This window comes from Trachemys scripta, chromosome 3 (assembly GCF_013100865.1).
Source record: "Trachemys scripta elegans isolate TJP31775 chromosome 3, CAS_Tse_1.0, whole genome shotgun sequence".
In the NCBI taxonomy this organism is placed as follows: Eukaryota; Metazoa; Chordata; order Testudines; family Emydidae; genus Trachemys; species Trachemys scripta.
Genome location: NC_048300.1, coordinates 80,462,610 through 80,477,016, shown reverse-complemented (window position 1 = coordinate 80,477,016; position 14,407 = coordinate 80,462,610). Strand labels below are relative to the sequence as shown.

Genomic DNA, 14,407 nt, shown 5'->3' with positions numbered 1-14,407 from the left:
CATGAACAGCTTTCTCTGTGTAAACATGCCTTTAGTTTAAGACCAGATGCAACAGATGGCTGAAAAAACCAGAGCAGGATTGTGTGGGGAGAAGACAGAACACCGTGACAGTAATATGAACTTGTTTTTTTCTTAGACTAGCTGTGTGTACAATTTGTAGGTATTGAGGGTATGGTTGAGAGGTGGGTTGTTGTTTGTTGTTAAGGGAGCCAAATAGAAGATCAGAAGCAGTAGTCAGCTCACCGCTAACCTAGCTATTATCAGCTGCCAGTGTTCTGTGGGCATCATGGCTGAAGCCCACTAACTTACCCTGCAAAGCTCTATGTTCAGTAAAGAGCAGTTCAGACACTGCAGTGTTGTCCTAGACCTTTGGGAGGTGGTGAGCTGGACAGAATGGATTTCATTACACCGGATACTACCAAGTGCTCTAATCTTTTTTAATTCTCCACTTTTTGTAAACACCTTCTTAGAAGCTTAAACGAAATTATATTCCTCTGCCAATCTCCCCTTTTCACATTTGATGCATTCAGACGGCCTTGTGAATTTGCACATTTTATATAATCTGTATAAAGTATCGTGCTCTCTCCTAATCTCTTAGCAAATGTTTAATAGCTGAATGCTGTACTGAGAGCTCATATTACTAAGACTTTATCAAGCCTTTTGCCAAGATACTTAATTCTCCTCCAAATCCCTCCTCAAAACTCACTTTTTCTAGCTGGCTTTCCACCACTAATCTCCATTCTGGCATGACCTAATCTTACTGTTGTGCCTGATCATAAAAATCCATCCATAACAAACAAAGGGCCCACGCACCCCCTCTTGAAGAAATACCTGCAGGAGGGAAATCCCTTAAGATTTCCCACACAGATCCCAAATTATTTCATTGGGGTAGGGTTTGAAAAAAATGGGCCATGGTTCTTCCACCAAAACCCCACCCTAACCCTAATATGGTCTCAGTTCTCTCTTTGAAGAATTTAGCAAAGTCCTGTGCAGACAGGAGAATTTAAGGAGGGTCCAAAAGTCTTTAAATAAGTGATTGGAATTGTGAGAGTGGGATTCAGTGAATGAGGAGAATGGGATTTATTGCTCATGGGAATACAATATGAGAAAGGCTGAGACCATAAATGCTCCTCAAGGCAGAGATTTTGGCCTCGCTGGAGTCAATGGGAGCTTTGCCTTTGAGTTCAATGGAGCCAGGATTTCATCCCTTGACACAGACACCAATTGATCTATATTAATATAAACATATTAATCATTAATAAAATATTATGTACTCATATGTACAGCCACCCCCCAATCACTAGATAGCAAAAACTCCATCATCTCACTCCAAACTTGAGAAAATATTTGGCTGAAAGGAGGAGCTAGCCATTGTACCCCCAAGGCCACCAAATGGAGCCTGTGGTTACCCACGCGAGTAGGCGAATTCTGCAGCTACAAGCCCTACACGGAGGCCACTCTTCTTCAGGTCTCAGGACTCAAAGCATGATGTGATTGTGTAAAGAAAAAAACCAGTATAATGCGTATGTAAAAGGGCAGGGTTACCATGGGAAACCTACTTTGGGGCATGTACCATCCCAACAGGAGCCTGGCATCAGTGTAATTTTTTGCATGTCACTAATGTATTATGTATACATGCACTAGGTACTCATTCTACAGCAATCTTTTACACGTGATATTTTGAAATTATATATGAGTTTTGGCTTAAGAAGCAATTTAATTCCCTTGTTTTCCTCTTTTGGTCTTCTCCAACTCCCACTGATGTCAATGACAGGACTGTAAATGACTCCAATGCGAGCTAGAACAGGCTCTTTGTCTGGGGCTGTATCTCTCTCTATAGATGAATAGGGAGGACTCAAATGTTGTTTACTTGATCCACAAAAGGTCTACTAAAAGGTAGTCTGCACCTGTCTCTGTCTGCATACAGCTTTACATCAAGAGAGAGGAGAATGGCAAACCATAGGAAGAAATTCATCGATCTGTTGGATAAGGGAATTGCTGTTTGTGACACAATGGACCGTGATGATCTGCTTTTTTCTTACAAGGGGATTCTCTACCCCACAACTGTGTGCAGTCCTGAAATATTCAAGGCTCTTGAGTCCTTTGAAGCCAGGCAGGAGGATGTGATCCTAGCAGGGTATCCTAAATCTGGTGAATATAATTTGTTTGCTATGGAAATATAAGGTGTAATATAATTATAAATAACCAGGCTGTAGTTAAAACTGAACAAATTATTTCAGTTTATGTTAAATAACCTTGGTTAGGAAGATATGGCAATGGGAATTATTCATATGATTGAGAGAAATAAAATGACTTATCTCATATTCCTTGCCAAAGAAATGCCATTGCTATTGTTATTGTCAATGCTATGGTTAAAAATTTAAATGCACAGGTTAGGAAAATCAAAGTAATGATTTTCACAGCAAACATTACTCGCTTCTGTGGTGCATATATATTGTTTTGTAGTATGGTACATGTTGTTACATTTGCAACATTTACAAATAAGTATTTTTGCATAAAATTTAGCATTTGGTTTCTCATGCGCAACATTCTTTACTTTCTTCCTATTAAAAACATTGCAGTCTTCTGAAACTTCTTGAAAAATTGAAATGTTAGGATTGTGAAATCATGGAAAGTGAATTAGTGAATAATTCTCCATGAATTCTTGTAATTTTTTCTTTCCATAGATTTCACTCAATCCTAGTTGGGTGATGAAACTGAAAATTATTCTGTATGAAATTTTAAAGGCTAGAATTTATTGCCAGAGGAAGTCACTGAAGCAAAGAGTTTATGGAGATTCAAAAAGGGACAGGACATTTACATGGAAGACAAGAATATCTAATTATCATAATTATGATGAAACTTTTGGAAGAGTTATTAAATTTGATGATTAAGGGCTTAAGCCAATCTCTAACTATTACAGATGAGAATGAGACATGGGAGGCAGATTATCTCACATCTACTCTACTGGCATTTCTCCCCATTCTTCCAAAAATTCTGTGGGTGTGGGGGTAACTGTCTTTAATGCAACAATAAATATTGAGAAATCCAGCACCCAAATGTCAGGAAATGCGAGGCTAAGGGTGAGAACTCACTCTATGCTCTCTTACACTTGATGCATCAAAATATCACTCTCTACTAGATAGTTTTACAAACTGGAGTCTGTGTACAACTTTACCTACCAGCATAATAAAGTTACTATACAGCACAGTCTTCAGACTTGGCTAGATTTTTAAAGTCCCAGTCAGGTCTTTAGAAAACTTTCACCAGAAAAAAGAAGAGGAAAACATCTCTTATAACTAATCTAGAACTACTAAAATAGGTATAAAATGGGTCTCTATTCTCCATTCTGTTGGTTTCCAAGCCTAATTAAAATAGATGTCAATGGTTTTAATAATTCCCATATACTGCTTCTACTGTATAAAATGTAACCAAGAACAGAAGTTAATGGAGCAAATTCAATCCTGATGTAACGTCACTGACTTGGAGTCGCATTAGGGATGGATTTGGCTTAACAGGAGTTTTGACAAAGTAACAACAGGATCAGTTAGAGAGTACAATTCACCGCAGAACCAGAATATTTCTTGTTGATTTTGATTAATATTCCTGTGTTATCTAACTGAATAATTCTGTACATCTGAACTTCATGTATGGTAAGTATCACGCTACTGAGGCTGGGTGCATCTCTGTCCCCTGTTTAGTCTCTCTTAGTGCACCTGTTGTTCAGGTATTAGGCTTTAAGCCCTTACCTATCTCAGGTGTTGAATTTCACAACTTCCCCACCCTTAGCTGAGGATCAGGATTCAACACCACATCTTGCCAACCACTTATTACCATGCAGGTCCAACTGGAAACCTGAATTTCTTCCCTTTGGTAGCCTGTGACCAGTGATATAGTGACTGTAGTGAGGCGGCCTGGCTCCCAGCAGCCCCTGCGAGGAACGAGCCAGAACAGCTGCTGGAGTGGGCGGAGTCACCACCTGTCCCCGCCCTCCGGAAGTCAAGGGGCGGGACAGGAAGTATAAAGGCCCAACCCCAGCGCTCAGTTGCGGCTTGACCGCAGGAGAGGACAGATGCTGATGCCCGAGCTCCTGCTGGGCCGAGCCTGCCCTGAGCCTGGTATCCTGAAGAGGACTGGCCGAGCCTACCCTGAGCCCGGTATCCTGAGGAGGACTGGCCGAGCCTGCCCCGAGCCCGGTATCCTGAGGAGCAGACTGAACTTCCCCTCACCGAGGGTCCGGAGGAACCACCCAACCTACCCAGCGCTCGCTGCCCTAAGGAGCCCATGATCTGGGACACGGCGGACGAGGATGTGGGCGCGAACTCTCGACCCCAGGGAGAAAGGGGTGGCAGGAGAAAGGTCCCTCTCCCAAGAGATGGATCTATCTCAGCTACTGGCTCTAATGACGGAAACCCAGGAGCTACAGCAGGCAGCCCAGTCGCGACAGCAACAGGAGCAACAGGCCGCCCAGCAGCAACAGCAGCAGCAGCTCGTTGAGCAGCTGGGAGCCCAACAGAATCAGCTTCCTGGTTACCCAGCACCAGGACTTCCAGCGACAATGTCTCCAGCAGCTCGCAGCGGCGCTGGCCCGACCTGGGGAGGCTCAGCCGGGAGGCCCGCCGAGACCCCACAGCCCAGCCCCCCGATCTGGCTGACGAAGATGGTACCCAGCAACGACCCCGAAGCCTTTTTCGTCACCTTTGAGCGAGTGGCGGTCATCGCGGGGTGGGCCCAGGACCAATGGGCTTCCATCTTGGCCCCGTACCTGACTGGGACTGCGCAGACAGTCTACCGAGGCCTGTCGGTGGAGGCCACCCAGGACTACAGCCAAGTAAAGGCCGCGATTCTGGACGCCCTGGACGTGAGTCCAGAAACTTTCCGACAGCGGTTTAGGAGTCTGACCTATCCCACCGGGGCCCGGCCTCGGAGGGTGGCCCAGGAACTCCGGGAGACCTGTAAGCGGTGGTTGCAGCCCGAACGCCGGACCTCGGAGGAGCTAATGGAACAGGTGGTACTAGAACAGTTCACCCAGGTTCTCCCATCACGAGGAAGAGCCTGGGTCCTCCGCCACAGGCCGACGACCCTGGCCACCGCCGTTACCCTAATGGAGGACTTCCTGGCAACTGAAATGCCAATAGGCCCGGTGGTCCGTGCAGCCCCACCAGCGACGGAGCGACCTAACCCCGAGAAAAGGGGGGCGCCAGCCTGAGTGAACCTACGGGGCTCCCCCTGGGAGGCTGAGGCCGGGACTCGTCCCCCGGGGGTGCCCGGGCGATCTGCTCGGACCCCAGCTCCTGTGGCGCGCCGAGACCACCGGGGTCCTCCTGGGGGCAACCCAGGGACGCAGCTACGGGCGGGACAAGCAGCCCTGGGCCCCTGTTTCTCCTGCGGGGAATATGGCCATTTCCAGCGGGATTGCCCGGGGCTGGAATGTACCTTTGGCCAGGTCTGCTCAGGGGAAGCTCGTGCCCGCCCTTCACAAGCTGCTAAGATCACCGTACCCGTGGTTATTGAAGGATACCCGACGGTGGCCCTCCTTGATTTGGGCTGCGGACAGACCCTAGTCCGCCGACACTTAGGTCCCCAGGCTGATGCCCAGCTAGGAGAGATTCGGCTGCAGTGCATCCATGGGGACGTACGGCCCTACCGGAGTGCTCGGGCCCAATTGATGATTGAGGGAGTCACCCGGCCGATGGTGGTGGGCCTCGCTCCACGACTGGCATACCCCGTAATCCTGGATCGAGACTGGCCCGAGTTTCCCGCCGTCCTCTGTCGCCACACCAGGGGCAGCCCGTGGGTCACACCAGCCTTGGAAGGGGAGGCCCCAGAGAGTGAGGGAGAAGAGAGGGAAGCCCCCGAGCCTCCTAGCTTGGCCGCAGAACCAGAGGACGGTCCCTTGGCCCCCACTGACTTTTGCCAAGATCAGCGCGCCGACCCCACACTCCAGCGGGCCTACGAACAACTGGCCACTGTGGATGGGACGGTACTTGACCCCGGTCGAGTGGCCCAGTGGCCACACTTTGAGTTGTGGCAGGAGCGCCTGTATCGCGTCGAACGGGACCCCCACACGGGGGAGACCCGGACCCAACTCCTTGTTCCCCGATGTCATCGGTGGGCCGTCATGCAGCTGGCCTACGACGTCCCTGCAGCGGGACACCTCGGTCACGAGAAGACTCTGGCCCGGATCTTGGGACACCTCTTCTGGCTGGGGGTGTACCAGGAGGTAAAGAATTATTGTAATTCCTGCCTGGATTGCCAGTTGGCCGTCCCAGCGTGGACTCCTAAGGCCCCGTTGGTCCCGATGCCCTTAATCGAGACCCCCTTTGAGCACGTGGCCATGGATCTGGTGGGGCCTCTTCCCAAGGGCAGTGCGGGATTTCAGTACATCTTAAGTGATGTTGGACTATGCCACCCGGTTCCCCGAGGCAATTCCCCTCTGAAACATTACAGCCCGCACCATCGCCGATGAGCTGGTGAAGGTTTTTGCCCGTGTCTGCCTACCCCGCGAGATCCTTACGGATCAGGGGACTAATTTTACTTCGCGGTTGCTCCGGCAGTGTGTGAACTTCTGGGGGTCAAGCAACTGTGAACGTCAGTCTATCATCCCCAGACTGATGGGCTGGTCGAGAGGTTCAACCTGACCCTAAAAGACATGCTCCGGAAGTTTCCCCAGGAGGACCTTCGTCGATGGGATCAGCTACTCCCACCCTTGCTCCTGGCAGTCCGAGAGGTTCCCCAGTCGTCGACCAAGTTCTCGCCGTTCGAACTGCTGTACGGCCATCGACCGTGGGGCCTATTGGACCTAATGAGGGAAACTTGGGAGCAAACCCTCTCACCGGCCCAGGGCCTCTTAAAGTATGTGCTCCAGCTCAAGGAGCGTCTTAAGCAGGCTGGGGCCCGGGCACGAGAGAATTTGAAAGCCGCCCAGGAGGTGCAAGCCCAGACGTACAACCAGGACACACAAACACGGGACTTTCAACCCAGAGACCGGGTATTACTCCTCCTCCCCTCCAGCGAGTTGAAGATTCTGGCTCGCTGGCAAGGGCCATATGAGGTGGTCCGGAAGGTGGGCCCGGTTACATATGAGATCGACCAGCCCAATCGGAAGAAGAGGATACAGCGGTACCACGTCAACCTTCTCAAGCCCTGGCGAGAACGGGAAGGGCTTCTGATTAACCCCTACCCACCAGAACCCGAGCTAGGGCCCCAGATAGCCCATACCCAGGACCCTGAGGAACCCCAACTTGGGGAGACCCTAACGGAGGACCAACTCAAGCAGACTCGGTGCCTCCTACGATCCTTCCCCCCACACCTTCACGGCCCAACCGGGATCCACCACCCTGGTATACCATAGGATCCAGACTGAGCCGGGGGTGGTGATTCAGGGCGCGACCAGGCCCTTGCCGTATCACCAGAGATGCGTCATGGATGAGGAGGTATGGGCGATGCTGGACTTGGGGGTGATTGAACCCTCGCACAGTGAGTGGCGTAGCCCAGTCGTGCTGGTACCGAAGCCCGACGGCTCCCAACGGTTCTGCATCGACTACAGGCGCGTGAATGCCATCTCCAAGTTTGATGCCTACCCCATGCCCCGGATAGATGAGCTGTTGGCCCGGTTAGGAGGAGCCCGCTACATCACGACCCTTGACCTTAGCAAGGGGTATTGGCAGATCCCCCTGGAACCTGCTTCCAAGGAGAAGACTGCGTTCACCACCCCTATGGGCCTATATCAGTTTACCCGAATGCTCTTCGGCCTCGACTGGGCCCCGGCCACGTTTCAGCGCCTGATGGACCGCCTCCTCCAACCCCACCAAGACTACGCTGTGGCCTATTTGGATGACGTAGTCATTTACAGTCCGCAGTGGGAGAACCATCTAGAAAGGGTCGCAGCCGTCCTGAGGTCCCTGCGGGCGGCCGGGTTAACGGCCAACCCGAAGAAGTGCTGCATCGGCCGACAAGAAACCAAGTATCTGGGGTACGCTATCAGACATGGACAGTTAAAACCGCTGGTGGACAAGGTTCAGGCCATTGCAACCTGCCCCCTGCCCGCCACGAAAAGGCAGGTACGCCAGTTTCTGTGGCTGGCAGGGTATCATTGACACTTCATTCCCCAATTCACGGTGATTGCTGCCCCCTTAACGGGGCTCTTGACTAAGGAGAGCCCGCAGCAAGTGGTCTGGACCTGTGAGTGTGACAAGGCCTTTCAAACCCTTAAAACAAGCCTCTGCCAAGAGCCGGTCTTATATAGCCCCGATTTTAACCAGACCTTTGTCCTGCAAACGGACACTTCGGAGGTGGGACTCGGGGCAGTCCTTTCCCAAGAGGTCGGCGGGGAAGAGCATCCGGTCCTCTACATCAGTCGGAAGCTGTTCCCCTGAGAGAAAAACTATGCGGTGGTGGAAAAGGAAGCCCTAGCCGCGAAGTGGGCTTGTGACACCCTGCGCTACTACCTCCTAGGAGCCCCTTTCATCTTGATCACCGACCATTCTGCTCTCCAGTGGTTGGCCTGCATGAAGGACCATAATATGCGGCTGCAGCGGTGGTACTTGGCGCTGCAGCCCTATGCCTTCACCGTTCGCCATCAGGCCAGGAAGGACCATGCGAACGCCGACTTCCTTTCCCGCCTGGGGGGTATGGAAGGGTCTGGCCCCGGTACCCGGGAGCCAGCCTTGAGGAGGGGGGCCGTGTAGTGAGGCGGCCTGGCTCCCAGCAGCCCCTGCGAGGGACGAGCCAGAACAGCCACTGGAGTGGGCGGAGTCACCACTGCCTATCCTCGCCCCCCCCCAGAAGTCAAGGGGCGGGACAGGAAGTATAAAGGCCCGGCCCCAGCGCTAAGTTGCGGCTTGACCGTGAGAGAGGACAGACGCTGGTGCCCGAGCTCCTGCTGAGCCGAGCCTGCCCTGAGCCCGGTATCCTGAAGAGGACTGGCCGAGCCTACCCTGAGCCCGGTATCCTGAGGAGTGGACTGAACTTCCCCTCACCGAGGGTCCGGAGGAGCCGCCCAATCTACCCAGCACTCGCTGCCCTGAGGAGCCCATGATCTGGGACATGGCAGACGAGGCTAAGGACGTGCAGGTACCTATGGAGGAGGAGATGGGAAGAGGCTGGGGGATAGCAGACCCCGACCCCATGTCAGTGTGTTGCGGTCAGGATCCCCACTGACCCAGCAGCAGATGGATTGCTGCTCACAGGGCCCCAGGTTGGAACACAGTGGAGTGGGTGGGCCTGTGTTCCCCCCGCCGAGTGGCAGTCTCTCCTCCTCCCCTAGCCTGAGCCCCTGAACTGTTTGTTTGCTCAGCCCCTGCCTGAGGGCCTGAGCCCGGGACTACTGATTGCTCGCGACCCTGCCCCGGTTTAGGGCTTGGATCTGCGAGACTGATCTGTTCCTCAGCCTCGTGGAGTGAGGCGGCCTGGCTCCCAGCAGCCCCTGAGAGGGACGAAGCCCCACCCTGGACGTCTACAGTGACCAACTGCCTTCTTAAAATCAGTATGTTTATTTGCAGTGGAATAAGCATTAAAAAAAAACATTTCAAAACAACAAACAATTTATATGCAAATTTAGCCTCACATTATTTTTCATGTCACTACAAGCTAAGTTAGATAGGCTTCTCTTCCATTGTAGGAAAAGAGCAGTCCTGAAAATTATGCTCTTTTAGGAAGCCCTGGAGCTCTTGCTATCAAGTCTGGTCCCAGTTTGTCTGCTAGGCCCAGACATAATTTATTTAGCTCCTTGAAGCTCATTGATTTTTCTTGTCCATTAGTTACTTAATACACTGTGTACAAATCTTACCAATTGTTGTATATTCATTGAAATCTGAGAAATTATGTTTTCCCCAAAGGGGAAGGGGAAGGTTTTAAACCAATTCTGTATATTTTTAAGGTACCAATTGAGTTGGCCAGATCTTAACTGACTTGGTAACAACATCTGCAGAGAATAATGAAGATGAAACAAATAGCCTGAATGATGAGGAACTGGAAGAATTTCCCTACCTTGAAGTTGGAGATGCTGAAAAATATCAGGTGGGAACTGAGGACCAGATCCTCAAAGGAATTTAGGCACCTAACTCCCATGGAAATCAATGGGAGTTAGGTGCCAAAATTCCTTTGAGGATCTGGGCTTGAACACTTACTGAAACTGCTAAGATGTACTGTTTCACATATAATTGATGACAACATGGTATGTGAAATACCCATTGCAAAGAAAGGTCTCTGTCCAACTACAGCAATATCTGTGACTAGAATAGATCCTGCATGTGCCACCCAATTCAGGGGGAAATGTTGGTAAATGAGCAGTCAGAAAGAGTTGAGGAGAATGCAAATTAATAACAATTACATGAGACACTTACAAAAACTCAATAATATATTATTCCAAATAGGGTATAAGGAGGAGTTCCATACAAAGTAAAATGCAAAGACCATGGAATAAAATGGAAATGCAAGAGCTGGGGCCAAACCCACAAAGTTTCTTAGGTACTGAAGTCCTAATTTTAGGCTCCACTGCGATCCACAAAACTCCTGATTGGTTGCCACCTAACCCTGTAGGTGCCCAAACTCACATGCCACTTAAGTTTTTGCAGTAAAAGTTCTCTAGGCACCTATGTTTCTGCCTCTGGGCATGTGCACAGTGACTTCCCTAGGCATCTGGATGTCTATCTTCCCCACTAATTCCTGTGCAATCCACAAACTGGGGAATATAGGTGTTCCTCTGCCTAGCTGGTGTGCTGAGACCAGTCCAGTAGGCATGCTCAAGAGGCCATCGAGCTCTACCCAGAATGGGCAGTGGAGGAGAGAACCACCTCCCTTATACTCTTTAGCCCAGCAGAATGTGAGAGACCACTGGTTCAAGTCTACCCAGTGAATAGAAAGGATCTGAACAGAAATCTGCCACCTTTCAGGTGAGTACCCTGACCACTGGACTATGGGAATCTTCTGATGTGGGCCTCCTTCAATCTCTCCTACAGAAGTTGTTTCACTTTAATTGACTAATTGAACATTAATTAGGTGAGAAAAAGAGTGTAACTCCATAGTCCACTGATTAAAGGACTCACATGAATGGTTGGAGTTTCTTGTTCAAATCCATTCACCTCATCAGGCACAGGGGGGAGTTAACTGGGTGGGGGGGGGGAGTCTCTCATATCCTCAGTGAGTACCCTCACCACTGGACTAAAGATTAAAAGGGAGGTGTTCCTTCTCCTCCTTGTTTCCATCCCGCACCCTCACCCCAGTTTTTTATGTACATCTGGGTTCTCAGGACAAATTTTTTGGTGGCCTCAGAGTGTGGCCACCAACTCTTGCTAGTGGCCACTCTCACACTTTTTCCTAAAACACTTAATTAGCTTTAGGAAAAACAAATAAATTATACATATACACGTCCTAATCATTGTCATTTATTTATTGCTAGCTAATAAGTCCATTGTGAAAAGTGATATTAACTAACATACGAGTATCAGAGGGATAGCCGTGTTAGTCTGAATCTGTAAAAAGCAACAGAGGGTCCTGTGGCACCTTTGAGACTAACAGAAGTATTGGGAGCATAAGCTTTCGTGGGTAAGAACCTCACTTCTTCAGATGCAAGTCAGACTTGGTGCCACAGGACTAACATACGAGTATTACTTTTCACAGCAGACTTACTCAGCCCTGCCAAGCCTGGGGACAAATTAAGCCCTGGACGGGGGTCCAGGGAAGGCAGTGGGTGGACGGAGCCTGAAGCCCCAATGCTGGAGCCTGGGGCCTGTTGCTGCACAGCTGGAGCCCGAAGCCCTGCAGCCAGAGCCTGCCACCTCGCCACCCCAGAGCTGAAGTCCAAAGCCTGAGCCCCACCGCCCCCGGGAAGGTGGGGAACTCACTGGGTGCCTGCTCCTCCAGCGTTGTGCCCCAGGGGTCTCTAGAGGGGGGCAGGGCCCAACCCCTGCTGGTGGCCCCAGCAACCAACCCCAAGGCGGGGCATCCAGGAGCAACAGGGAAGGGGATGGGCCGCTACTTTCCCGCATCTCCCCCAGCCCAGGAGGCTGTGGCTGCAAGAAAAGCCCCTGGTGGCTGCATGCTGCCACGGTGGCCACATTTGAGAAATGCTGCCTCTGAGCACACCTACCAGATCAAGCCCACCATACTGTCAAGCTGTCTGGAGTGTCTCAAGAGCATGAGTCCCAACCTCAAGGCACACTGTTAAGATTCAGGGCACAAACCCAAAGCTCATTGTGAACTCTATACTTAGATTTCACCAACCAGATATCAAGTGTGAACTTCTCAAGCACTATAATAGCCTTAATATGGTACCACAGACAGTCCGCGTGGGCACTCCTCTTGGCGGCCCTGTACTAATACCGATTTTAACAATACGAACATACAGGTGAGCCAGACTGGTTTCCAGCTGTGCATTTGTCAGTGTTCAGGTGAGGTGTAGGGGCCTTGGCATAGCTCGCACCTGGTCTGCCAGCATCATATGTGACTTAGGCAGAGGAGTGCCTAAGTTTGTGGATCACTAGCAGAGATAGGCACCTCCCAGTAGCCCGGACTTAAGCACTATCTCTGAGGGCTTAGCATACACCTTCTCACCTGTGTCTCCCATTGGCTAATTTAGGTGGCTCCTCCCCAGCATGCTGGCTTTGCAGATCACATTCTAAGGCTGTCTCTCCACATCCATTGTATAGGGAGCCTCAGTTGTCTAATTCAGGCTTTGTGGATTACAGTGTGGTTCCTGTGGTTTTCTAGGGACCTAAAAATCAGGTGATGCAATACTGAGCATCGCAATGACTAAGTCCCTTTGTGGATCCAGGCCTGGGTGCTTAATCCTAGATGAAATACCTCTTGCACCAGTACCAGGCTGATTCAATCCATCACTGCTCTGCTGCTCACCGCCTCCAGTCTGTGTATTTGTTAACATTTTCATTCATGTGGTTAGTTTTTTTTCTGATGTGAGCTTAGTGTTTGTGAAGGATTAAGTTAATTTATCCAGAAAAGAGATACAGCTTCTGCAGAGTTAGTGAGAGGCTCCCTGTGCTGTCTTGCCAATGTATCTTAGTCGCAACCTAGATGAGCTAGCTCTAGAGGTGACAGAGTAGCTCCATCCCCAGTGCCTATGCAGTCCTTGGCCTTTTTGCTGAGCCTGCAAACGAGGATGCCAGTTACTGATGGGCACTCTTCGAAAGATACCGCCAAGAGGAGTCAGAGCTCAGATGCTTGTCCTGAACTTTCTGGGCTATCCCTTTTTTCTATGTTCCTCTCTTCTCCTTGTCCCATCTTTCTCCCTCTCAACCCAACCAGAATCGCTTTCCTTCTTCTGGTTCCCAACTCCCCCTCTCTTAGTCCCAACAGATCCCCCCATCTTTATAACTCACCCTTTTGACCCCAAAGAAGGTCCTTCAGTGCTCATCTCCCTTTTCCCTCATTCTCCAGTTAGATTCTGTTCCTTATTTTTAGATGTATTCCATCATGTAGGGGGAAGTGTGAAATCATATTTCACTTTACCCGTTGGATACTAGCCAGGTCTCTTCCCAAATCTACTACACTCAGCGGTGTCTATAGATTAGAGACACTGGTCCCAGAAAAATCACAGAACTCCTAAGACATGAAATCTGCTATCAGCTCAGCAGAGCTTTCCAGAGCCATTGATATACCAGCAATGGGGTATTTTGGCATAGGGTTACAGAAAATGTAATGTTACATTAATTGATTTGTCTGCTTTCCCCTTCTTTCAATTTGTATTAAAGCGGATGGAGAAATTATCTTCTAGAAGAGTTATATTTACTCATCTCATTCCGCACAATCTACCTGAGTCCATCTTCAAGAATAAAACCAAGGTGAGTGCTCATTTTAATGTCTTATAGACATACATCCTTCAGTAGAATTTTCAGGCTCCTTTAGACTTCCATTGTCATTTTTAAAGTCTACATCATAGGTACCAAGTGCTCAGTATGGCCACTTTTAGGGCCTAGTCCTCTGGTAGAGCATAGCTACTTCACATCACATCACAATGAAGTCTGAGAGTGTATCCAGCCCCATAAGGACACTCAGAAGAAGAGGGATCCTCCAGTGATAGAGGAATTGCTACACAGTCTACTGTGGGTGGTCTCTCATTTTGGTGTCACTAGTGGGAGGGGCTTCGGTGTGGATGGAGCTTGAATACCACCATTTATTTTTTCCAATATGACCTCTGAATTTGCCCCTGTAACTTTTAATCCAGTTTATTTTAAGAACATTCACTAACCCAAAGTGGTGAAGAAGTCTTGTTTCAGATGAAGCACATGCAGATAGCATATAATTAATTTGGGGAGATCAGGACAAGCACACTTAAATGAATGTAGCCAATAATCTTTGAAATCTAATGAGGAATAATGAAAAAATTGCAACCTCTGCATATAGGATTAATTATTATTTCTGTGCCTAATATATGAGGTCCAAGAAATTA

At 49.6% G+C, this 14,407-nt stretch overlaps 1 pseudogene; it reads left to right on the top strand.

The window, feature by feature from the left end:
• The first annotated feature begins 1,949 nt into the window (after window positions 1–1,949).
• LOC117874754 overlaps window positions 1,950–14,407 on the top strand; it is a 32,531-nt pseudogene continuing 20,073 nt past the window's right edge.